Genomic DNA, 25440 nt, shown 5'->3' on the forward strand with positions numbered 1-25440 from the left:
ACTAAATCACCAATTTATAGTTTTACTGGAGAGCTACAGCCTGGCAACATGCATGCTAGTTTAGAATGTTGGGACAGTGGAAAAAAGCCAGAAAAGAGGCGAGTATAAACAGGTTTGAAGTTTTGACTAAATATGGCATTCAATCATCAGCTGCCTCTGTGGATCAGTGGTAGAGTGTTGGCCCCTGGATCCCAAGATAGCAGGTTCAAATGTCGCAGAGGCAGTTGGATTTTTGAAGGGCGGAAAAAAGTCCATTCGACACTCCACGTCGTACGATGTCTGCATGTAAACGATCTCTGGAGACACATTTGGTGTTTACCCGACAAAATTCATCAAATCTCAGCCATAGACGCCCAAGAGAGTTTCGGTTTACTTGGTCTGCCATCTAGAAGGCCGAGAGTTAAACAGAACGTCGAAATTAACGAGCAGACAGCCAGATGGCATCAAATTGAAATGTCTGCACACGGTAGCTGAGACCATATTATTATTATTATTATTATTATTATTATTATTATTATTATTATTATTATTATTATTATTATTATTATTTTATCAGAGAAATATATATATATATATATTGCAGCAAAAATTGAAAATTCACTGAAGATGACATCCTATATACACTGAACCTTGGACAGTATTAAGTTACAATTTTACATCTGTGACTAATTTTATAGTAGCAAGTTTAGTTGAAAGGAAAACAGATAGAGAAGAATGTTATGTCATAATGAATTGTTACAACCTATCTAATAGTATGCGATATTATACAATACCAGTATTTTAAAATACAGAACAGTATTTTCATATCCTATGGCATATGAATAAAGAACAAGAGGGATGACAGAGCAACACAAGTAGAAGGCATGTACATGTGAACGCATGAGTGAGAGGCAAGCAATGATGATGATGATGATGATGATGATGATGATGATGATTGTTGTTTAAAGGGGCCTAACATCCAGGTCATCGGCCCCTAATGGTACGAAATGAGACGAAATGGAATGACAAATTAAAAGTCCAAAATCCTCCACTGACCAGAATACAAAACGTGAAGATGAAGAATGAGTGGATGGATATGAATTTAAAACAATCAGTGGATCCAACCCGCAATGTCTTGCATTCACAGAAACTGACGTGAAATATTAGTATTACTGACCAAAGGACTGCGTCTATAGCATAATAGTGAATCGATGATGCTTTTAGTCTAAAGGGGTCCAAAATCCTAGTCATTGGCCCCTCATAATGGTACTTATCACTAGGAAAGTAGAACCATGGTATTTGTGATGGTGCGGTACTAATCAAAAGTAGCGTAGACTCATGGTATTTCACACAGTATGGCACTACTCATAGGTAATGAAATTCGGACTTGTAATACGACCTATGGTGTTTCGCACATTGCGGCGCCATTTACAGGCAATGCAAACCTATGATGTTCATCACATAAATGTACTAAGCACAGGGACTCGCGCTATCCCGTGGTGTTCCTCATATAGTGGGTAGCAATCATAGGCAAGCCAGAACCATGGTGTCGCTCATATAGTGGTGCTAATCACAGGTACTGTAAAAGCCGGCACCGTACTCTTTTGCTACTAATCACAAACCTATTTGGTACCTAACATAGTGGTACTACACACAAGTAAAAGCGAGCCATGGTGTTCCCCGTGTGGTGGTACTAATCACAAGTAGTTTCATGGTTCTAATTCAATCATCCCTTGGTCGCCTCTTTTAGTCGTCTCTTATGACAGGCAGGGGATACCGTGGGTGTATTCTTTGTCTGCATCCCCCACCCACAGGGGGTTGTGTGTTTGGTCCGCGAGAGGTATTTTATTTCCTTCAAGTCCGCCGGCAAGCCGGTTAGGACCCCCTTATCTGCCACCTGGGTCGTGCCACGTGGGAGTATCACATCTCCCCCTGCTACGCCAGTGTAGTAGGTTTGTGACAGGAGAAAATGAAGGGTCTATGTCTACCCCTAGTCCTATTTCCTAGTAGTTAGTGGGACGTAAAGCCAATAACATTATTATTAATATTATTATTATTATTAGTCCTTTTTCCTGATACGGGGTCGGGAATGACGCGAGAGGAAATTATAAGGCAAGTTTTTATGGCTGAATGATCTTCCTCATGCCAACCTTAGTTGAAGAGGTAATGAAGATGAAATGAATGATGGTGAGTGAAACTGGGTAAGGAGGTGGAAGGAATCAGCTGTGGCCTATGAACAGGAACTATCCTGGCATTTACCTGGAAGTGAAAATGGGAAACCACAAAAAACCATTCTCAGGACATCCAAAAGTGGGGTTTGAGCCCACTCATCTCCCATATGCAGAGTTTGGCTCCATATCTGCAACGTGTTAACACATGCGTCCACTCTGCTTGGTACAAAATGAACGATAAAGGAAAAACAACAAAAATCACAAGACGATTACTTAAGGACGACTGAAGTTTTGATGATTGAGATAGAAAAGACAAAATGCAGGAGCAGATTATACAGCAATAAGTAGGCAAACTACTCAATGCAAACACACCCCCATCGCATAAGTATTCTAAATTTTATACTATACTGCACAAATAACCTGAAAGTCATCACAAGGTTAAAATCCATATTTCATTTTAAAGGTTGGTTAAGATGGTACATACATACATACATACATACATACATACATACATACATACATACATTAGTCTAATATTGTACAATTTGTGTCAGTTTTAAATGGAAAAATCAACTCACGGTTATTCAAAAGGTCCAGTAACCAAGCTCAATTTAAAAACTAAACATCAATATGTATAATTTTGTGATAAAAGTATTGTAAAATAAGATAAAAGATGTAACTTAAATCAAATTAGTAAACAAAATGTAAAACATACACATGCAACTCAACCTGAACAACTTACCCAATGGGGCTGGGTGAGAGAATACCTGCTGAACATATTTAATCCTCATTTGAAAAAAAAAATAAAAAAATTTCACACTCTGTTCCGACACTGACGATTGATCACACCAGACATTTCTATTGTAAATAGTCTACTGATACAATAGTCTCCAGCCAAGTAATTTTTATTCAACTTTGGACTGTTATTTCTAGTCAAATCATCAGCAATATTAATCACAGCAAGATTGTAAACCTATGTTAAATATTTTAAAACTTCTTCCTTGAAAAACTGAGCTTTTATGGTATACTGACAAAATTATTTCTTTTAGTTTTATTCATATGTACATATTGCTTTTATGTGTATGTCTCATCTCCTGTATCATAAGCTTAAGATGACCTTAACATAGATCGAAACATGTTCTTTAGACACTGTGTTTGTTTTAATTTAAGTGGTGTAATTTAGTGTATTGAATGGGTGGACAAATGTTTGTAAATTCTTGCTAAGAATTTTTAACTATAGAAATATTGCAAAGCCATATGAAGCTACATACACTGAGGGATGCCAACAGCATCATTTTGGTGGGAGTTGAAGAAAGGCTGAAAGGAGTACCTATGTTGAGAATCTATTTAACGATGTGCAGCCAAACAAACCACCCTGTATTGATTAATGTAATAAAGCAAGTCCTGACATACCAGAAGAGGAAGTATTGTATGCAATCACACTCCTGAAGAAATATAAAGCTGTGGGTACGGATCAGAAATATGTAGAAACTCTCAAACTCACCATTCAAGGTGATGGTAGAGGCCTAGACTTCCTAACTGCACTATTTAATACAGTATACAAATCTATCTGACTGGTTAAGATCAAGTTTTGTTACCATACCTAAAAAAAAAAGCTAGTGCATCCACTGTGATGATTATAGTATGATCAGTCTAATGTCATGTGTCTTAAAGGTATTCCTACATACCGTACCTACCCAAATAATCCCCGCACCCAAATGTTAGGAAGGCTCTTTTTGAAAGAAAAAAAGAACTCAACTAAAATTCCTTCCATCGAAAGAGTAATGTAGGCATAAACAAACACCTCATGTCATTCCTCGAAGTCCACGTGGTCTTTACGCAAATATGAACATGTAAATGTACAGATATAGCTGCTTTGCCTGAAATGATAAAAATACATTTTCACTGCTACATAAAATGCCATGAAAATTAGCAAGTAGGCCTGGCAGGTATTTCATTAATCTGAACTTGCGATAGGCTTGATTCCATATAGATAGGAAAATTTGCTGTCTCTTGCATCACTACAATCCTCTCCTAAATTACTTACAAATTCGTCACACTCCACGTATAAAACACTTCTCACACACGGTCTCTTTTCACTCGTATAGTAACACATCTGGTGGTGGATAATTCTTTTCGTGCAATGTAAACACTTGAAACGGACACACCGGTGAACTTGGATGTTAGTTTTGCGATACAGTAAAATCACGCTATTATGTGATTTCGAATTAACCGCCAACTCATAATTCAGAAATGCCAACCCTTACTGCAACACAAATTATTCTGATACCCACTACTGCATACAATTAACATTGATTCACAGTTTAAATCTTACAAATGTCATGGAAAAAACTATTTACAAAATGTATCCAACAAGGTGCAAACCTTCTTCCTTAGCTACATAATGAACTTGGATAAATCATTGGCAAACATAGCCTCATGCAACGAAAGAAAAAAACAGGATTTAAAGACGAGGCCAAATTATGCTTGATCCTGTTTGTAAGTGCTTTGTTATTTTGTTTACTGTACTGTTCGCATTTTTAGATGCCTCGTACTTGCATGGAAAGTGCCCGATGCCCTTAAAACATCATGGCTTATTGAACATTCCTATTCAACATTAAAAACATATCTGGTCCGTATTGTAAGGAGATAACATACAATAAAGGGAAATTTGATTGATTCACCTTTTTTCAATACATAATATGTTGTTAATATAATAAAAAATGTGATTATAATAAAATATTAAAAAATGTTGTGATTATATTAACAACATATTATGTATTGAAAAAAGGTGGATCAATCAAATTTCCCTTTATTGTATGAACATTTCGATGACAAAGGGGGGAAGTCTCTCACTTCCATGTGCATTGTAACACAGTACAGTACTGTCCACGAAACTTTCAGTGATACTTCGGCTCCCTAGTGCTGAATCGGTAGACCTCGATTATCTTCGAGATTCGTATTGGCAACCTCTGACACACAAAATATGAATTAATTATTCAATGCCATGAGGCATCTGGCGGTATAATTGCAACAGTTTAAATACTGTTGTTATTTACACAGCGAAGTCAAAATATAGATTAAGCTTGAACATGAGTGAGGAAAATCAAAGTACATCACAGGAACAACCTAGAACTGCTACATGGAACAACGGTTTAGAAAATTTATATCGATTGATCATACCATTGATTCCATTCAGATTTCATTTCCGTTCAGCTGGCAATATTACTGGAACCATTGTAGCTCCCTCCTTACTTCTCAACACCCCTAAAATGAAGATAGTACAGTGACTCCATCTCCTTTACAACCAAAAGTCCATCTGGACTCGGCAATAAAAAATAAAAATAAAAACGGCAGTTTCATCGGCATGGACAGTATTGTTTGGTGAGTACGAATTGATTATAATTATGAGACACACTTTTTTGCCAATCATCGGCATCACCAGTGTTGATACAGATGTTGATTCCCATGGGGAACCTGTCTATATTGGCCAGGCAGGCATGAGACAAAGTTTCTCATAGTGCATTGGCACTGGTGCTGGCTCCAAGTAGCCTACACAGTGGCCTCCACAGTATGCACTAGCCATGCGTCTTGGTGGGTGTGCTATTTACCAACTAATGAGCCACACTTAGCACACTGGGGCGAAACGCTGGCAACCACAAATGAGTTAGCTGCAAAATTTATAATGTCCAATAACGGGCCATTTATATTGGTATTATCACCAGTGTTTGAGGATTCTGTTTCTCCACACACTGTTTGGTATGTGATGTGGCGTTCCTTTAAAAACAGATACAAAAGAATCACGATTTCACTCGAATGCAGCAACTATGAAAAAAATATAGACACACCGAAATGAGTGAAAGAGCGGAAAGCTACCCCAGCATGTTCCGGAAGACGCGTTCTATCGTGACGCGGCAACATTTTGAATTTAAATTACTCTGTAAAATACTACTTTTAAAAAATGTAAAGGCAGTTTAGAATTAAAAGTCTGAATAGTGTTCTGTCAAATTGACATATGGAGCCAGTTTTATTCCATCTGCAGTTATACAAAGCATAACTGTACACCCAACATAAAAAATTAGGTGAGCAAGGAGCGTGTTGCCAACCTTAATGCAAATAAAACCTGCACCTCAATTTCATGCCTTAATTTTTTTTTTAAATATGCGGGGATTATTAGCGTAAATATGGTACTATCCATACCCTTATGCCTTTGCTGGCAGGACCTAGTGTTTACAGTGCACTATGTCTTCTGGTATGGGCTAGAGCAATTTTGTTACTTTCATTGATCTGTCTCTGTCTTATCCTTGGCTTTGACAATATGAAAGTGACTTGAGGTATGAGTGATACTAGTAATGCCATTCCTTGTGAAAATGTTGCTCATAGGGTCGGTTGGTGTATGCATTTCAGTGGGCTTGGCAGACTGATATGTAATAGCAACTTCTGGCTCGGTGAGGAAAGCAACGTCACTTCTCATTTCCCTAGTACGCCTCTTCAGTGATGCCTAGGCCATCTATGACAGCTGATGGCAGAGCTGTTGAGGATCCATCCAGCCTTAGGGCTGAAGACTGGACATACATACATACCATACCCATGTGCGATTTCAAATCATTAATAGCATTGTAAGGATCAGAACAGCATTCGGCCTGTTCATGAATACTGGTAAGACTAAACTGAATATATTTCTGAAAAGACCAAAGCAGGCCTCTTTGCACATCAACAATACAATAATTGCTCAGCAAGTGTCTATTAATTATTTTGCTTCTTGATGATGCTTCTTGTTTAAAGGGGCCTAACATCGAAGGTCATCGGCCCCATTAATTATTTTGGGACTATAGTCAATGATCACTGTGATCCCAGGATCAAAATCTTATCCAGGATTGGGCAAGCCCAAAATGTGTTCAACATTATGTTCAACATTAACCAGTACAGATATCAAACTTTAGCTCTGAGTTTGGGTGTTGAAATGCTACGGTTCACCTGTCGTTCTGTATGGTTTCAAAGGCTGGACGTTCAGGCCTTTGTTGGAGAGGTGGACTGAAATTTTCAAAATGTACTTGTACAGAAAAATTGTTTTGAATATCCTTGGTAGAAACAAAGGCCTGTCACGACCGCATGTCGCGACACACCCCCTTTCATGTCTCAGTGCCGAGCGAACGGACTTGAGCAAGTCTTGAATCCATGACCTCCAAGACCAAGGATAGTGAGTATTGATCTAGAGTTTATATGATCATGTAACAGTGGGAAGAAGTTATAGTGCTTCAAATGTTTGAGTGATAACTTTATTAAGTGAAAAATTATGATTGTTCAAGCATAAAATTTCATACAAATTTTACTTGAAGCAAGCTGCTGCAACATAAAGATAGTGCATGTGTAAGGTTGTATAATAGCCGACAACACAGCGTCAGTGTAAAACGGAAAACACAAAAGAAAGTTCTGAAACTGCTTCTAGAAGGAAGTAGTACATAGAATTTCTGATGCAGTAACAAGAGAGTTATTTGAGTAAATTCGATGACACTCCTACACTACATGAATGAACCAATCAGACTTAAAACTACAGACTTCTGGGGAAGTAGAGGGGAAAAAGCTTTGAGAGGCTTCGAACTGGAGATATAGGGAATGATACTCTGACAGATCAGGGAGAATCTGTCTAACTACCGTGAAAGCAACGCGTGTGGGGCTGTGAGCCAGAATAGTACATAATTTGTAGGTTATGTGTGTGGCAGTGAGCCGCAGAACTAGTTATATGTGGCTAGGCAAAACAGTCCAGTTATTGGAAAGGGTTATGCGAGGCAGTGAGGATATCAATGTGTACAGCATAGATAGCAGGTTGCTATAGAAAGACTTAAGTTACTTGTCATAGCTGTGAACCTAAAGGCTGGGAACGAACATCGAACTGTTCACTAGGAAGGTGTGTGATATATTGTGCCTATCCTATCAGTAGTCAGAACTGTTGGGAGATAACTATTTTGATGGACGACGGAATTCATGGGCGTTGAGTTCGAGTCTTGGAGTTACATATCCGCTTCTACTAAATGTTGTGTCACGCTGGACGACTACAGCATCACGGGTGGAGAAGAAAGTCAAGAAAGAAGACATTTGCTGATGGAAGAAGAAGTCTTCAATATCAAGCTAAGTAATTACCAAGTTTTGTAGGGTTTGATCTTATTGTATTGCAGTGTAAATGAACGGTATAGTAAAAGGACTTGAGAGGGACTATCTAACCAAGAGCTATAACAATTTTTGTACATGCACAAAGTTTTTCAAGAGTCATATCTGTATATTTTGTATTTGTACAGTGTGTGTCTATTTGAGATAATACAGGTGAAGGGAATTGAGTGTGCTGTAAAGTTGATCTTGCCAATTATAACTTTAGCTCCCGAAAAATCTGAACATAAGTCCTTAGCCTGTTGAATCCTTAGGATCACGACAGGTGGACTTGAAATTTGTGGTGTGGGAGTTATGTGTGTTGTAAAGTTGATCTTGTCAATTTTAACTTTAGCTCCCGAAAAATCCGAACCCAGGTCCTTAGCCTGCCAAATCGTTAGGATCACGACAGGTGGACTTGAAATGCGTGGTGTCAGATGTGGGGTAATTTGCATAATTAATTTGTGAAAAAATAGCAAAGATCATTGGTGTCAGATTGCAAGAGAGTGTATTTGCATTTAGCAATAATTTGTGTTACTTATTTGTGATCACCAAAGTATATTACACCGTGATCCGCTATTTTAAGCTGACTGTTGATTATTTTGAGTTATGTTACAGAGCAGCAAACTGTAATCAAGAACACCTCGCTGGCGTGGGAGAAGAAAGGAGAGTTTCAGCGTCACTCTGTGGTATTGTACAGTCACAGCAGCAGATAGTAGAGTCAGACCCAGTTCCCGAGTCCAGTGGTAAACAGTAGGGAGAGTTGAACAGTTCATAATGGATGGGTCTACAAGATCAAATAGTCCAGCTCCTAATAAAGTTGAAGAGCATGCTGAAGTAGTGCATGAAGACCATTATTTATCTGTAACAGCGGCTCTTAAATTGATAGGTACAGAATTTGATGGGATGCAACCAGAAAGATTACGTGAGTTTTGTGAGAATGTAGAAACTGCTTTACAGCTGGTTAGGCCAAATAACTATGATTTATTCTACAAATTGATTTTAACTAAAATCACTAAGGAAGCCCATAGTAAATTATTAGTGCGACTTGACGTACGTACTTGGAAAGAGATAAAAGATGCCTTAGAGGAGTATTATAGTGAGAAAAGGACAGTCAATTTTTATGCTTATCAATTGTTTGCCGCTAGGCAAGGGGTAGGCAAAACGGTAGCCCACTGGGCGCATAGAATAGTGTAACAGGAACGCCCGTACTTCAGTTTGTCGGAGAGCATGAGGAACGACAAGGCGTGTACGGCCCATGCTAAGAGAGAGAGAGAGAAGGGTAGTGAAAAAAAAAAAAATTCATGATTAAGTGGATCCTTCAGTTTATTCAATAGATATGCAAAGAATTATGTCACCTTTTACAGCTGAATCGTGGAGTTATCCCTGAAGGCGTTGAGAGGACGTCGTCCTGCGGCGGCTGCATCGTCTTGCGGTCGGCGTCGGCGTTGTCTTCCGTCGTTGGGGTTTTCTCTGTATTAGTGTTGATGACTCGAACCTGAGGCAGGAACGGGGAAATGTGGAGCTTCCACATTGGACGTCATGGGGCACTGGTGTGACACTTCTCTAAGGCGAAGCACGCCGAAATAGTGCCCACAGTCAATGATGTTGAACGCACTTTAGCAGCAAGGATAAAGTTAGAGTCACAGTTCCACGAGGATAAGATGGAAGGAATTATCGTATTTGGAATAATAAACAAACGAAAACAATCTAGGACCTTCCGAGGTGCAGTGATTAAGCACTTCAAAAGAAAATTAAATTTACCGGGTACAGTCTCTGCACTGTACTCCATCAGCACAATACACTTGTTGAAATAAATGACAGTCCAAGTTCCACTACGTCGTAAATTTTAGAAGATTATCACTGGCACTTAAGATCATACGTGATTCTAAACAGGTTATGATGGGAATTGACATGGTTCCTCGGAAAGAAATCACGATACTGCATTCCACTGTCTTTAAGAGGGAATGTTGGCACAGTTTATGCGAGAACACAGCCTTTAAATGAAATCAAGGCTGGCTAGAAACACTACCGCTGTTTTCACACAGTCTTTAAATGAAATCAAGGCTGGCACAGTTTATGCGAGAACACAGTCTTTAAATGAAATCAAGGCTGGCTAGAAACACTACCGCTGTTTTCACACAGTCTTTAAATGAAAGCAAGGCTGGCACAGTTTATGCGAGAACGAAATCAAGGCTACGGAGAAAGCTTTTAACACGAACGTTCTGAACTCAAGTATACAGCCGGACCGAGTGACGAATTATGTCGCGACGTGCTTGCTTGCACACACTCACTGAACTCACGGCTTACTGCCGACTCCATTCACTTACTGCCTACAGCACATTGCCGCTGCGTACCGCACACTCTCTCTCTGCCTTACCCCAGGCTGGCGACTCGCTTATATTGCCGAAGGCCGGTGGGCGTGGCTACACATGTGGGCCCCAAGAAAATTTTATATCTTGGCCATCTTCACACCGATTGACACGAAATTTCGGCTAGCAGCGTTCATTATTCCTGCCTGCAAGGTGACGTTATTGAAATATTGATATTATATTTCAATCATGCAGCAACGCTATGGAACACGAAGGAACCTTCTGCGTGACGTCACTTGTCCTTGGCCGGTGTTCTAGAACATCGCGAGCTTGTTTGCAGCTCCCACTATGCCTGTGCGCTCGGCGCAAGTTTTAAATGCTTACGGCCGGGTGTTAGCGAGCTCCTCATAATAAAAGAATGAAACGTGAATGCTCGTAGGGCGTTCCCGTTTCAATAGATCACATGGGAACAGATTTGCGGAATACCGCAGTACGTGGGAAAACGCCAGTAGCAAAGGAACATTAGGCACGTTTAATCCGAAAACTTGTGAAAGCCAGTATTGTGCAGGGTCTGCATGATGAACGAATTCAAAGCTTAATCAAAAGCTGAAATACACAAACCCTTGAGCAGGCTACAGATATTGCATGAGAAGAAGAGACTGCTATATTGTCTAGAAGGGCTAAACAGCAAATGAGAGGCCGAGCTAGAAGACCGGCCAGATCATCCGGAATTCTACCGAAGCCAAGACCTCAGGTGTCAACCAGTGCACAGGTCTACTAACCAGAAATTTCATGGAAGGGCTTTTTTGCTAGTGGCTTTACGTCACACTGAAACAGATGGGTCTTATGGCGACGATGGGATAGGAAAGGCCTAGGAGTTGGAAGGAAGCGGCCGTAGCCTTAAGTAAGGTACAGCCCCAGCCTTTGTCTGGTGTGAAAATGGGAAATCATGGAAAACCATCTTCAGGGCTGGCAACAGTGGGATACGAACCCATTATCTCCCGGATGCAAGCTCACAGCTGCGCGCCCCTAACCACATGGCCAACTCGCCCGGTTATGGAAGGGCTAAAGTGCAGGTGATTTATTATAACTGTGGCAAGGAAGGGCACATAGCATGAGACTGTAAGGCTTCGAAAGTTCGAGAAAAGAAGCCTCCCTTGTGCAGAAACTGCATAGGGCAGGCCATATGCAGAAAGAGTGTAGAAATAAGTGCCGAGAAAAGGGAAAAGATGGATTATACAAAGTGAAAGTTTGTGCTATAATTCGTTGCTATAATTGCAACAAAATGGGTCACAAACAGTCAGAATGCTGGGGATGGCAAAAGTCGACAGGTGAAAGGAAGTGTTTTACCTGTGGCCGTATGGGCCACCTGCAGCGTAATTGCTGGTTCAATAGGACAGAGAGTGTCTCTCGAAATAGACACGGTAACTACTCGATAGAGAATGGGGCGTCCTCCCAAACCTCTAAACATATGGAAGAGCAGAAAGGGAGAAAAGCTAGTAACAAGGGGTTAAACGAAAGAGGGATCGCCAGGTTGGGCTGAAGAGCGAGTCCTAAGAAATAGGAGGCCCGTGGAGGGGTGCAGCTATTCCAGTGAAGGGAAAGTCGCGTACCCCACCCCAGAGTAAGGGCAATGCCTATGAGAGGCATAATACATGTAAAAGCTAGAGTTGTCCCTAGAACACTCGGTTAGCAAGTAATCTGGAGCAGTCCCGAAGGGAATATGACCGGACTGGTTCCATCGAGGTCTGTATTAAAAGACGAAAAGGCCCTATCGTTTTCTTGTGGATACGGGGCTGATATGAGTCTCATACAAGCTGCTTTACGTCGCACCGACATCTCCCGAATACTGGATACTGGCCGCACTTAAGCGACTACAGCTATCGAGCTCAGTGAGCCTCATACAAGAGAGGGCTGTGTGAAAAGGAGAAATAAACTACCATAAACCAATGACAGAATTGCATGGAGTGACTGACCGAACTGCTCATACTAAAGGTAGTGTTATTTTGAAGATAGGGGACTCCTCTCCCGAATTTTATGTTGTAGGAGACGAGTTTCGATTGTCTGTCGATGGTCTTATAGAAAGAGACCTATTACAGGAAAGTGTTATAAATTACTGTGACAGTTATGTGGAGATTTTGGAAGAAGATTCTCATTGGGTTGGAGTGTTCGAGAAGTGTGTAGGATAACTGTGATATTATAAATGTAATTTCTTTCTTTCTTTTGGCCACATTTTTGACATAATTTCTCTATATTTTTATGTACTTAATTATATTTTGTTACCAAGTGAGTTGGTTACACTGTTTGGATCACATAGTTGTTAACTTGCATTCGGGAGATAATGGGTTCATACCCCACTGTTGGCTGCTCTGAAGATTGTTTCCTGTTTCTCATTCTTACACCAGGCAAATGCTAGGACTGTACCTTAATTTCTTTCCCAGTCCTAGCCCTTTCCTGTCCCATCATCGCCATAAGACCTGTCTATGTTGGTGCAACGTAAAACAAAAAAAGTTATTCCTGTGAGCAGATTCCACTTGTATGTTCTTCTTTTTCATCACCCTCACCACCACCACCACCACCACCACCACCACCACCACCACCACCACCACCACCACCACCACCACCACCACCACCACCACCACCACCACCACCACCATCATCAACATAGAACAACGTCTTCCTATGAAGGTTTGCGATCCTCTTGATATTTGCGAAGCAGTGGCTCGAAAGATTTCAGTAGAAATTTGTCCATACCATTGCCAAATCGGGACGTTTCTCCTAGAAAAGTTTGTGCATTTTCTTTACATTTAAATCACTTTCAAGGTAAGTAATGGGTACTGCCTTATAGTGAGAAACTTCCACTGGGAATTCATGGGTTCATTTCTGTTTGCGCATAGTAATAACCTATTGTAATATTAGGATATGTCTAAACATAGCCTAGAATTATTGTACTGTGCCAGTAGTTATTTTATTAGAAATTAGTGTGTTTATTTTATTATTGCAAAATATTTAATCATCAATCCCTACCTATCTGCATTTAGGGCAGTCGCCCAGGTGGCAGATTACCTATCTGTTGTTTTCCTAGCTTTTTCTTAAACGATCACAAAGAAATTGGAAATTTATTGAACATCTCCCATGGTAAGTTATTCCAATCCCTAACTCCCCTTCCTATAAATGAGTATTTGCCCCAATTTGTCCTCTTGAATTCCAACTTTATCTTCATATTGTGATCTTTCCTACTTTTAAAGACACCATTCAAACTTATTCGTCTACTAATGTCATTCCACGCCATCTCTCCACTGACAGCTCGGAACATACCACTTAAATCACAAATATTATAATAATCATTTATAGATCCACCTGTTCAATACAATACAATCCACTATTTCATGTGGTTAAAATTTATACACAATACTTAAAATTCATAGGTACATGTTTCACCCTTTCTTATGGGCATCATCAGCCTATATTAATCTTAAGGTTATTGGATATGGGATCTTTCTAATCTTATAAACTATAGAATAAAATGTTGAACAATGACTTCGTAAAATGTTATACAATAACATCTAAAATGAGGACAATGCACAGCAAGTTTGTTAAAAATACTGTATATTAACTGTTTTGAAAACTATAATGTGGTTAATCTCAAATATGTGAACGTTTAAAACCAAAATGGATCCTCTTCTTATACACCATTAGGACTATGACGGCCTTAAGTATGAAAGCACAGTCATCCAAGGGGGATATTTGTTCCATTCCCATAACATGAGTTCAAGATAATGAGACCAATGTCAAATATATTAAAATAGAAGTGTGAACGTATCAAGTGTGTTAAAATATATGCGGTTGATTTATCAGAAAGTCGTAAAAAAGAAGATGGGACTTCTTGTTGGAGACGTTGCTAATGATAAAATGTTGAGGTGTCAAAGCTAGCTGATGTCAATGCTTAATAATTATTATGTTAGTACGGTAATCAATTGGATCCAAAAGACGGTCAAGTGGGTATTGTTACCCCGTTGAAATGTTTATTCGAAGAATGATCGAGGTTTTACCTGAAACAAAATGTTAAAGAGAGATAGTTAAATGGTATTGTGCAAGAGACTTCCCATAGTCAAAAATGCCTAAGGCGGTACTTACTCGTACAGTGCTTGTTAGGTACGTCGGACTACTCCAACAGCGCTAGCTTGACTGACCTTTCTACTTCTAGTATTATAACGATGTGGCTGAGGCGGTGAAGGACACGGAGAGTGGGGGGGGGGAATCCTTGCACGCAGGTGTTGTTGTTACAGGGCTGTTAGGGGCGGGATGGGTGGGCCTACATTTGGCGAGATGGTGGGAGCTTTAGTAAAAAGTTCTAAAAGTCTGCGGAATTGTGTTATGTTTTGAATTCACCATACCTAATAACTTTGGAGTTAACTCACATAAAGGATTATTTGCCTCAGTGGCATCATTAAGATTGTGGTCTTTGTTATAGTCTTGGTCTAAAAGGATGTAAAGACTTTCTAATTCATTCATAAGTTTCCCTTTGCCTGTACATTTTGAAATGGTGAGATCCTTTTCAATAGATGTAAACTGGTGTCCTGTTTCACTCATGTGTGAGCTCATCGCTGAATATTTGTTATGCTTGAAGGCATTGATCTCCATATATCTCGTATAGAAGCTCCGTCCAGTTTGACCAACATAACTAAATCCACACTGAGCGCAAGTTAGTTTGTAAATACCAGATCTCGAAAAACGGCTGTTTATATAATTGACTTTATTATGGTTAAAAAATATACTTTGATCTCTATTTACTGTTCTGAAGGCAATATTGATATCATATTTCTTCAGTGTGTTCGCGATCTGGTGGATGGCTGGGTTATTGTAAGTAAACGTTGCGTAACTAGGTTTTAAGTTTATCCGAATGAGATTTGTGGATAACTTATATTTAACTTTATCAATTAACCGGTTAATCATTTCAACTTTGAACCCATTAAGTTTAGCCAAGTTCCCTACATAGTTTAATTCAATTTTTAAGTTGTGAGGGGAGAGTGGGATTTTCAATGCTATGTGTATTAACTCTTACAGTGCCAAGATGCCGATGCATCGGCACTTACATTCTGTACGAAAAATGCCAGAATGCCGATTCCATCGGCACCCTCTTATAAGTGGTGTAGTTATGTAGTAAGGCGCTTGATTGCGTCACAAATCAAGTAGAAAGAAGGTAGAATGTTTATAATTCCTTCTTATGTCATTAGATGGCACTGATATAGCTTCATTTTTGCTAATTTACTCGTCGATTGCGAGTGTATGATATGTGAGCGCTTGAAATCTATGATCCAATATGGCAGCCTCCTTGTTTGTTTATGTCCGCTTGTTGTGACTTGTTTTCAATAATTTTACGTTCTAATTGACGCATTTGAGTTATTTATCGTAATCTATTACGTTTATTATTATTTCTACTGCAGTTATAATTACCTAGCAATTTATTTAAGTTGTAGTAAAGTTATAAATAATACAATTATCACAACAAGGCATGTCGTCACGTAGGCCTAATTCGGGAGAAGAAATTGAGGAACTTTTGGGTTACTTTGAAGATGTAAGCGACTCTAATTTTATCGAAAGTGATGATTATGATATTTTTGGGGTCTTCAGGTAGCGCACCAGAGAATGATGGAGCCGTGCCATTGGCTAATGGGCTTACAACATTTCGTGCAGTGTCAAAGAGTTATAGTGACAGTGCTAATGAAAATGACAGTGACAGTGAATTAGATGATTTTTGGACTGAATGCATATTCCCTGAAAGTAATGTTGTCCATCCCCACCATTTTTATCAAATCCCAGGGCCTAAACACGTAGGCCTCCCTCAATCTGATGCTCCGCCCATAGAATATTTCAATCTGTTCTTTACACTTTCATTTCTGACACTATTAGTTGATGATGTATGTTGTTCTGATCCTCTGAACTGTTCTGTAGTAACAAATACTGCTACTAGACACAGTTCTCTCAAATGATAACTATTACTCTCTCAAAATTCATAAAATATTCAATCGTTGACAGGTTACACTGTTCGTGTCTTTCTCTCCACATGTTCAATGTTTTTGGAAGTTAGTTTATAAATTGTAAAGTAGACCTACATTAACAACATAAATTGGTATATATGATCCCAGATATGAGTTAAGATTAAATATCTTCACTTAGTCACTTTGGGTTTAGTGTAAAATGTGCTAATTAATTTCAAATTATGTTGTTCCATTTTTTAAATAAAAAGTAATAATATTTTTGTGCACATTATTCCACGAAATTTTTTTTTGAAATGCAAGTCATATGTTTATATTCCTTGGAGTATATCAAGCTCACTTACCGAATTTTACCTCCATATCTTTTAAAATGAGATGTAAATAAAATATTTTATACAGTGGTGCAAAATCCATTGAAACATGCTTGGCATTCTATGCATATGATGACCTATTATGGGTCGGCATCCAAAGGGTTAAACTATAGAATGACGCCTGGGATGTAAAGAGGAATTATTTATGGTTATAGGAGATTGTGTGGGTTTCCTATAGATTTGAAAATCAAAAGTATTATTGATGTAAGTGATCGTTATATCTAGAAAATTTAAGGACTGTTTAACTTCGTCATCCTTAGTGAATTTTACATTAGAGTCAATTTTACTTAAACTCTCTAAACCTTTGTTGCTGTTAGTAACATTTTAGTCAATAACCACAAAAGTGTCATTCACGAATCTTAGCCATAAACATATACCTTTTATTTGTGCTTTGATTTTCGTATGCTCTATTGAATCCATGTAAATGTCAGCTAAGATGCCGGATAAAGGGTCACCCATGGCTAAGCCGGTTTGCTGGTAAATCTTTCCATTAAAGGAAAAAAAGTTGTTATTCAATACAATGCAGTTTTCAAAACTGTTAATATACAGTATTTTTAACAAACATTTTAGATGTTATTGTATAACATTTTATGAAGTCATTGTTCAACATTTTATTCTATAGTTTACAAGATTAGAAAGATCCCTTGTCCAATAACTTTAAGATTGATATAAGCTGATGTTGGCCATTAAAAAGGGTGAAACATGTACCTATGAATTTTAAGTATTATGTATAAATTTTAACCATATGAAATAGTGGATTGTATTACATTGAACAGGTTGATCTATAAATAATTATTATAATATTTGTGATTTACGTCATCTTCAATACGGAACCAAAATGAGAATAGTTACTTGTAACATACCACTTAGTCGAGCAGCTCATCTCCTTTTTCCCAAGTCTTCCCAGCCCAAACTTTGCAACATTTTTGTAACGCTACTCTTTTGAAGGAAATCACCCAGAACAAATTGAGCTGATTTTCTTTGGATTATTTCCAGTTCTTGAATCAAATAATCTGTTTGAGGATCCCATACACTGGAACCATACTCTAGTTGGGGTCTTACCAGAGACTTATATGCCCTCTCCTTTACATCCTTACTACAACCCCTAAATACCCTGATAACCATGTGTAGAGATCTGTACCCTGTACTAACAATCATATTTATGTGATCACCCCAATGAAAATCTTTCCTTATATTAACACCTGGGTACTTACAATGATCCCCAAACAGAACTTTCCCCCCATTAACACAGTAATTAAAAACGCAAGTACTTTTCCTATTTGTGAAACTCACAACCTGACTTTTAACACCGTTTATCATCATACCATTGCCTACTGTCCACCTCACAACACTATCCAGGTCATTTTGCAGTTGCTCACAACCATGTAATTTATTTATTACTCTGTACAGAATAACATCATCTGCAAAAAGCTTTATCTCTGATTCCACTTCTTCACACATATCATTAATATATCTTATATATATGAAAACATAATGGTCCAATAATACTGCCTTGAGGAATTCCCCCTTTAATTATTACAGGGTCAGATAAAGCTTCACCTACTCTAATTCTGTGAGTTCTATTTTCTAGAAATATAGCCACCCATTCAGTCACTCTTTTTTCTAGTCCAATTGCACTCATTTTTGCCAGTAGTCTCCCATGATCTACCCTATCAAATGCCTTAAATAGGTCTATCGCAATACAGTCCACTTGATCTCTTGAATCCAGAATATCTGCCATATCTTGCTGGAATCCTACAAGTTGAGCTTCAGTGGAATAACCTTTCCTAAACACAAACTGCCTTCTGTCAAGCCAGTTAATTTTGCAAACATGTCTCATATAATCAGAAAGAATGCTTTCCCAAAGCTTACATGCAAAGCATGTCAAACTGACTGGCCTGTAATTTTCAGCTTTATGTCTATCACCCTTTCCTTTATACACGGGGGCTACTATAGCAACTCTCCATTGAACTGGTATAGCTCCTCCGACCAAACAGTAATCAAATAAGTACTTCAGATATGGTACTATATCCCAACCCATTGTCTTTAGTTATCGTTCTCTATATGCGATTTTCTATTTTACGCAATAAAAATATCACACGAGAACACTTTTTCATATTTCTAAAACAACTTTATTATCACTACGAAACTTATCCTGTCAGAAGAAGAAAAAAACCATTCAGTGCCTCTCTGAGAATACAAAACGATCGCTCTCAAAACCATCTACATAGAATTTATACATGTTTCACATCAGAGATCTAATGGTGCTGTTCCTTGACGCCATATTGGAAGTCTGTGTGTCCGTACGTCCGTTGCTATGTTAACCAGGATAAGCATATGCACGTTATACGTCCATGGACACGAAACATAAATATAATAACGTAATACTTTCGGCTCAATGTAAACCTTCAAAATACGAGTATTGAAGGTTTTATCATAATTAGGATACCTGTCCTACGACATAGTATATCCCCAGAAATCTTATCAATTCCGGCCGCTTTTCTAGTTTTCAACTTTTGTATCTTATTGTAAATGTCACTGTTATCATATTTCAATTTTAACACTTCTTTAGCCTTAGTCTTCTCCTCTATCTGGACATTATCCCTGTAACCAACAATCTTTACATACTGCTGACTGAATACTTCTGCCTTTTGAAAATCTTCACATATACACTCCCCTTGTTCATTAATTATTCTTGGAATGTCCTTCTTGGAACCCGTTTCTGCCTTAAAATACCTATACATACCCTTCGTTTTTCACTAAAATTTGCATGACTGCCAGTTATGCTTGCCATCATGTTATCCTTAGCTGCCTTCTTTGTTAGATTCAATTTTCTAGTAAGTTCCTTCAATTTCTCCTTACTTCCACAGCCATTTCTAACTCTATTTCTTTCCAGTCTGCAGCTCCTTCCTAGTCTCTTTATTTCTCTATTATAATAAGGTGGGTCTTTACCATTCCTTACCACCTTTAGAAGTACAAACCTATTTTCACATTCCTCAACAATTGCTTTAAACCCATCCCAGAGTCTGTTTAAATTTTTATTTACCGTTTTCCAGCGATCATACATACTTTTTAACAACTACCTCATGCCCGTTTTATCAGCCATATGATACTGCCTAATAGTGCTAATTTTAGTACCTTCCTTTTTTCACATTTATTTTTAACTACAAAAAAAGCAGCTTCATGATCACTAATACCATCTATTACTTCCGTTTCTCTATAGAGATGATCTGGTCTTACCAACACCACATCCAAAATATTCTTCCCTCTAGTTGGTTCCGTCACTTTCTGAATCAGCTACCCTTCCCATATTAACTAGATACTGGCCGCACTTAAGCGACTGCAGCTACCCAGCTTGGTCAATACCAAATTTTGAACAAGTATGATCACTCTATAATAAAAAAATATAAGGAAAACTATGAGTAGAACTTGAAAACAATTTAGTCTCTGTGTTTTGAGGTTACAATCTGCTTTTCGTCATCCAGTCTGGTTTAGCGTGAGTGAAATGCCTCGAAGCAGAGGACGTGGCAGCCAACGTTACTTTTTTGCACTGTTTCCTGGCAACTTTACCACATTGAGTGCACCACACTTGCTTCTCTCTTGTTTCGAGGTAGTGGAATACCCCATCGAAACGCACTTCTGGCAACATGCGTGAAGATACTTTCGTACTCGGTCTTCCCGCGTTAGGACACGTAGCGGCACAAGATCGGATATATGCTCAAACAATGTACAGTGTGAAGCCGAAAAGGTCTAAATTTTCCTCTTTGCCCTTTGGAGTCAAACGGTAAAGTTAATTTATTTTTGTACACACTAGTTAGCACCAGCCCGGAGTTGATTACCAGAGAGTCTGTTTATATCTCCACATGACTCATCATCATCGCCACCCCCGCCACTATGGAAAGCATTTTCCAGGTGGTTCTATGTATCATATCTGCCAACTTTACAAAACCAAAAATCAGGAGATTTTGATATGAAAATCAGGAAAAATCAGGAGAAATCAGGAGATACAATTGGTCAAAACTGCTCATTCTACACGTCTTGTGCAATACAGTACTACGATAATACTTATTGTCTCAAAGCCCGACAAGGCTACAAGGCTAAAAATTACACATCTCTATTCCCTCACAGAAAGTATGCGAGTGAGATGATCGGTCTCTGATAAGCCTACCGAAAATAGTATGAACTCATGCACTTACATGCCATCACTTAGCAAATGCATATATATTGCATCAAGCACCCGTGCGATTAAGCGAAGCGCAATGCTGTTTGTATCAAATAACTAGCTGATGTACCCTTTGCTTTGCCACGGAATTCTCAGAAAGACTGCCCTTATAGTTTTCCCAACTGAATTCAACATAGATCATTACAATGCCACCAGTATGAATGTCGCGATTAAAAGCAATGCTGTCATATGATATTTTCGATCAAATGAAAACAGCACATTTTCTCACTTTTAGCAAAAAGTACTATGTTGTCGATTTAACAGTTCAAAGTTTCAGAGCTTGAATGACCAGACTGCAGACAGTCACGAACACTCCTGTGTAATTATTCCATTTAAGTGTGCACACTGCTCATTCTAATCACTGCCTCAGAGTAGGGATCGAATAGCTGGAATACTATGATGATCCAGTGTATTATGTACCAGCAGTATCAGAAAATTTATGAACCAGAGGAATGGCATACTACAGAAGAGAGAGATCTAACTCCCCACTCCCCAGCTACTTCCCGCCAATATTCAGGCAGGCTGTTATACTCGATACACAGCAGTAATCCCATCTATCAGAGATAAATGGCAGCAGAATTAACAAAGCACATCACAACAAACTATGGTCAATGTAATGTTCTTGTTGATCAATGTTATGAGCTTTATATATTGGAGGCCTTCACATTTAGTTTTCTTCCGAATCTGTGATATCAGAGCATCTAATGTAAAGTGAGCCGTCCTTTCTTTTATAACTCCCTGTTGTGTTATTATTCAAGCGATCGTTCCTTCATGACTTTTTTCTCATTAATGTGCAACATATTTTTCATTGTAATCCATGTATGAATAGATAATGTTTCAGACATTTGACCTTAAGGTTACCTACAGGCTGATGCCCTTAACAAGGGGTGAACATGTCCCTGAGAAGTGTATACAGTATTATGGAGATTTCATCCACGAAGCACGCGGCTTCTACTGAATAGGTGGTGATAATAGAATAAATTATTTTTGTGATAATTTGCTTAAGTCAGTTTCAATACGGATCAATCATAACAACTGTCTCTTGCAAAACTGAATAAGACATAAATAATCGGTAATTGTATTCTCAATAAATTTTGTTATGTAGTACTTTTCAATATGACCAGTAAGGCAGGTAATTAAAAATTAAATTTTTGGCACCTTCTCCTAAACTACCATTTCGAACAGAGTGAATAAAATTATTTATAGTGTAGACTGTAGTTCCATATTCCCCAACTTTACATAAAATTCTGTTCACACCTTTTCTCGTACCTAGGCGCTGATATGGACTTAGAAAAAAAAAAAAATCCAAATTCATGAATATCTCTCCATAGCCAGTACGGTAAAAAATGTATAAGACATAATTGATAGGAAATTTAATAATATATAACTTTAATTATGCAGTATTTATCGATATGGCCAATAACAACATACATATTTGAGAAATAAATTTTAGGCCTTCCCCTAAACTACCATTTCACTCAGCGTGAATAAAATTATTTATGGCCTAGATTGTAGCAACTTATTCCGCAACGTTATATACCGAGTTTCATTAAATTCTCTTCAGCCGTTTTCTTGTGATGAGCGTGCGTACGTACGTACATACATACAGACAGACAGAAATTGCAGAAAATTAAAACGTGCATTTCCCCTTGATACTGTGGTCACGACCGGTACGGAAGTATCTTTTTTTAAAAATTCTGAGCAATGTACAGACAAAACTCTTATTTTATTTATATTGAGAAATTAAAATTAGTCCAAATTGTCTCCAAATGGCTCCTTAAATCTCTAGAAAAGTCAGTAGTCGTTATCATTGAAATTACTAAGTAAGACCAAATACAGTACTGTATTTGGTAAGACTCAATATCTAGCGACTAGTCTCTGGAATTGACCAAAGAGAATGGAATCGACTAGACTGATGCAAATGAACATGAACAGAGTACACGAGAACGAGAGATTGACAATCGATATACGCGTCGCGATATACAGGTTTCAATAAACATCGCATATACGCGCACATTTCTCGCATTAATAAACGTCGATATTTCATCTGAAAGCAGCCAATGAGTGAAGGACTTCCGGCCACTGGCGTAAAAAAGCTGAAATGGCGGGATGTGAAAACAAATGTTTGAAGTTCACAAAAAATAAGCTAAAATCCGGAGAAATAATAGAATAATCGGGAGGCAGGTAAAACTCGCGAAAATCGGGAGTCTTCCGCCTAAATCGGGAAAGTTGGCAGGTATGATGTATATATTAGCATCTAGGATGTCCTGTGATTCCTCCAGGATGCTTACGATCTGCTCGATGGTCAATGTGAGATGAATAAATATAAAAAAAGATATTTCTTCTTTCACACAGTCCTAAATTACAGCTTGTAATCTAGCGAACGCCTACGGAACTATCCAGTGTAAAAATTGTAAATAAATACCACTAATCTCAATTACTACAAACAAACACTAAACACCAATATTTGTAGAACTAAATGTATCACACACAACTATTAACTACTTTATCACTCAGATAACACAGAGCTCTTGTAACAGCCAACCACTCGCTAGCACATCCAACAATGGACAATTAATCAATTTATGCAGTAGGAGAAAATCTCTCTAGATATTTAGCTATTACTAGAATTCTATTGTTGTATTTAAGATAGGCTTAACTCCAGTATAGAATGGTAGCGTAACTATTCTTATTAGATAGAATCTTGCTTCTTTTTCCGTTTGCAAGTATAATAATAATCTGTTTATACCAATAGGCATTTACAGTGGTGTAGCTACTCATTTCTGTAGTTAGCATCTTATTCCTGGTATTTTATGATTAGGATACATCTAAGTAGAATAATTCTGTGGGACTAAGGCAGAACATGATATGTCAAAGAACTTGATTATTCAGGAGGTGCTTTTAAAAGATGGTAAGGTTGATGAAATTCATATTGTATTTCAATGACCTCTAAATTGAAGTGTTATACATTTGTGAAAGTAATAAAAAGAAGGAACAAGTTTTATTCTTATATTCAGCAAATTCTGGGAACAAATCACTTGGTTTCCTCAAATCTATGTATTGAACGTTATGGAATATTTTAATTTGGAAACAGCGTATTCTAATGACACCAGAATCATGCAGGGTTTTGCTATTATACTCTTCGTCGCAAAATTCAATTAGAACTTTTTTTAAAATTTTTTTAAAATTTTATTTTTATTTTTTATTTTTTTTACTTATCAGCTTTTGCCTTAGTACCACAGAATTGTAGTGTAGTTATTTTATCAGTTAGTTTCTGCTTGCTTTATTGTTATGAAATCTTTGTGTAGTATCCTTTATCCTTTCCACCTTCCTCTGACATATACACTTCTATTCGTAGAATACATTATTTCTTTGAACAGATAAAAGAGTGGATGCCAGAGGTAGGTGTAAGGATTGCAGTTGTGAGTGGGGACTGAGAAAGATCAGGGAAGAGAGAGCGAGTTTGAGAGAGATAAATAGACTTGTAATGGAGGACAGGAATGAAGATAGGTCTCCCTGAATTAATGTACAGGATACAGTACGTAGGTAAAAGGGATTGACTTGTTATATCTCCCTCCTTTCCACCTAAAGTAGTCAAAGGTTGAAAATCAGTTGAGTGGTGTTGCCCATCAACTAAGTCTTCACCAATTACCCCAGGCACCTGCAGCCCTGTATGGATCAACAGCGCACACACAGGAAAAGTTGATGTCCAGCTGAATGATACCATGAGGACAGTGTCTGGCACACTGAACTCCACACCACTTAAATGGCTGCTAGTATTAACTAACATCCATCCTCTTCACCTCCGAAGGCTAACTGCTCTGAAGAAGGCATGGTTAAAATGTACTGCAAATACACTCTTGCCGATTCATCAGGACTGCAACCATCAGAAGAATGGAAGATTAAAATCTCGACATCCATTATGGCAACTAGGAAAGAGGCTGGTTGAATGACAGTACAACATGAATAATGCCTGGAGGGAAGAGTGGGCTGCTTCAAACCCTGACCAGCTAGGGTTGATATCTGACACTTGTAGGAAACTTGCTGGGTTCAACTTGCCAAGAAGAATCTGGACTTCACTGAACAGGGTGCGGACCAGTCTTGGAAGATGCAACTTCTGGCTCCACAAGTGGGGAAAAATTTCCAGCCCTCATTGCGACTGTGGTGACGTGGCTCAGACAGTCCACCATGTTGTAATGATGTGCCCACTTCGGAGCTTCCAAGGAGGATACCACGAACTTC

The 25440-nt window shown here is 38.4% G+C and overlaps 1 protein-coding gene across 3 annotated transcripts in view; it reads right to left on the reverse strand.

Moving 5' to 3' along the window:
• Positions 1-25440, reverse strand: part of LOC136877277 (protein FAN) — a 320909-nt gene that overhangs the window by 209936 nt on the left and 85533 nt on the right. The window lies entirely within an intron of this gene.

Source organism: Anabrus simplex, chromosome 7 (assembly GCF_040414725.1).
Source record: "Anabrus simplex isolate iqAnaSimp1 chromosome 7, ASM4041472v1, whole genome shotgun sequence".
Classification (NCBI taxonomy): Eukaryota; Metazoa; Arthropoda; class Insecta; order Orthoptera; family Tettigoniidae; genus Anabrus; species Anabrus simplex.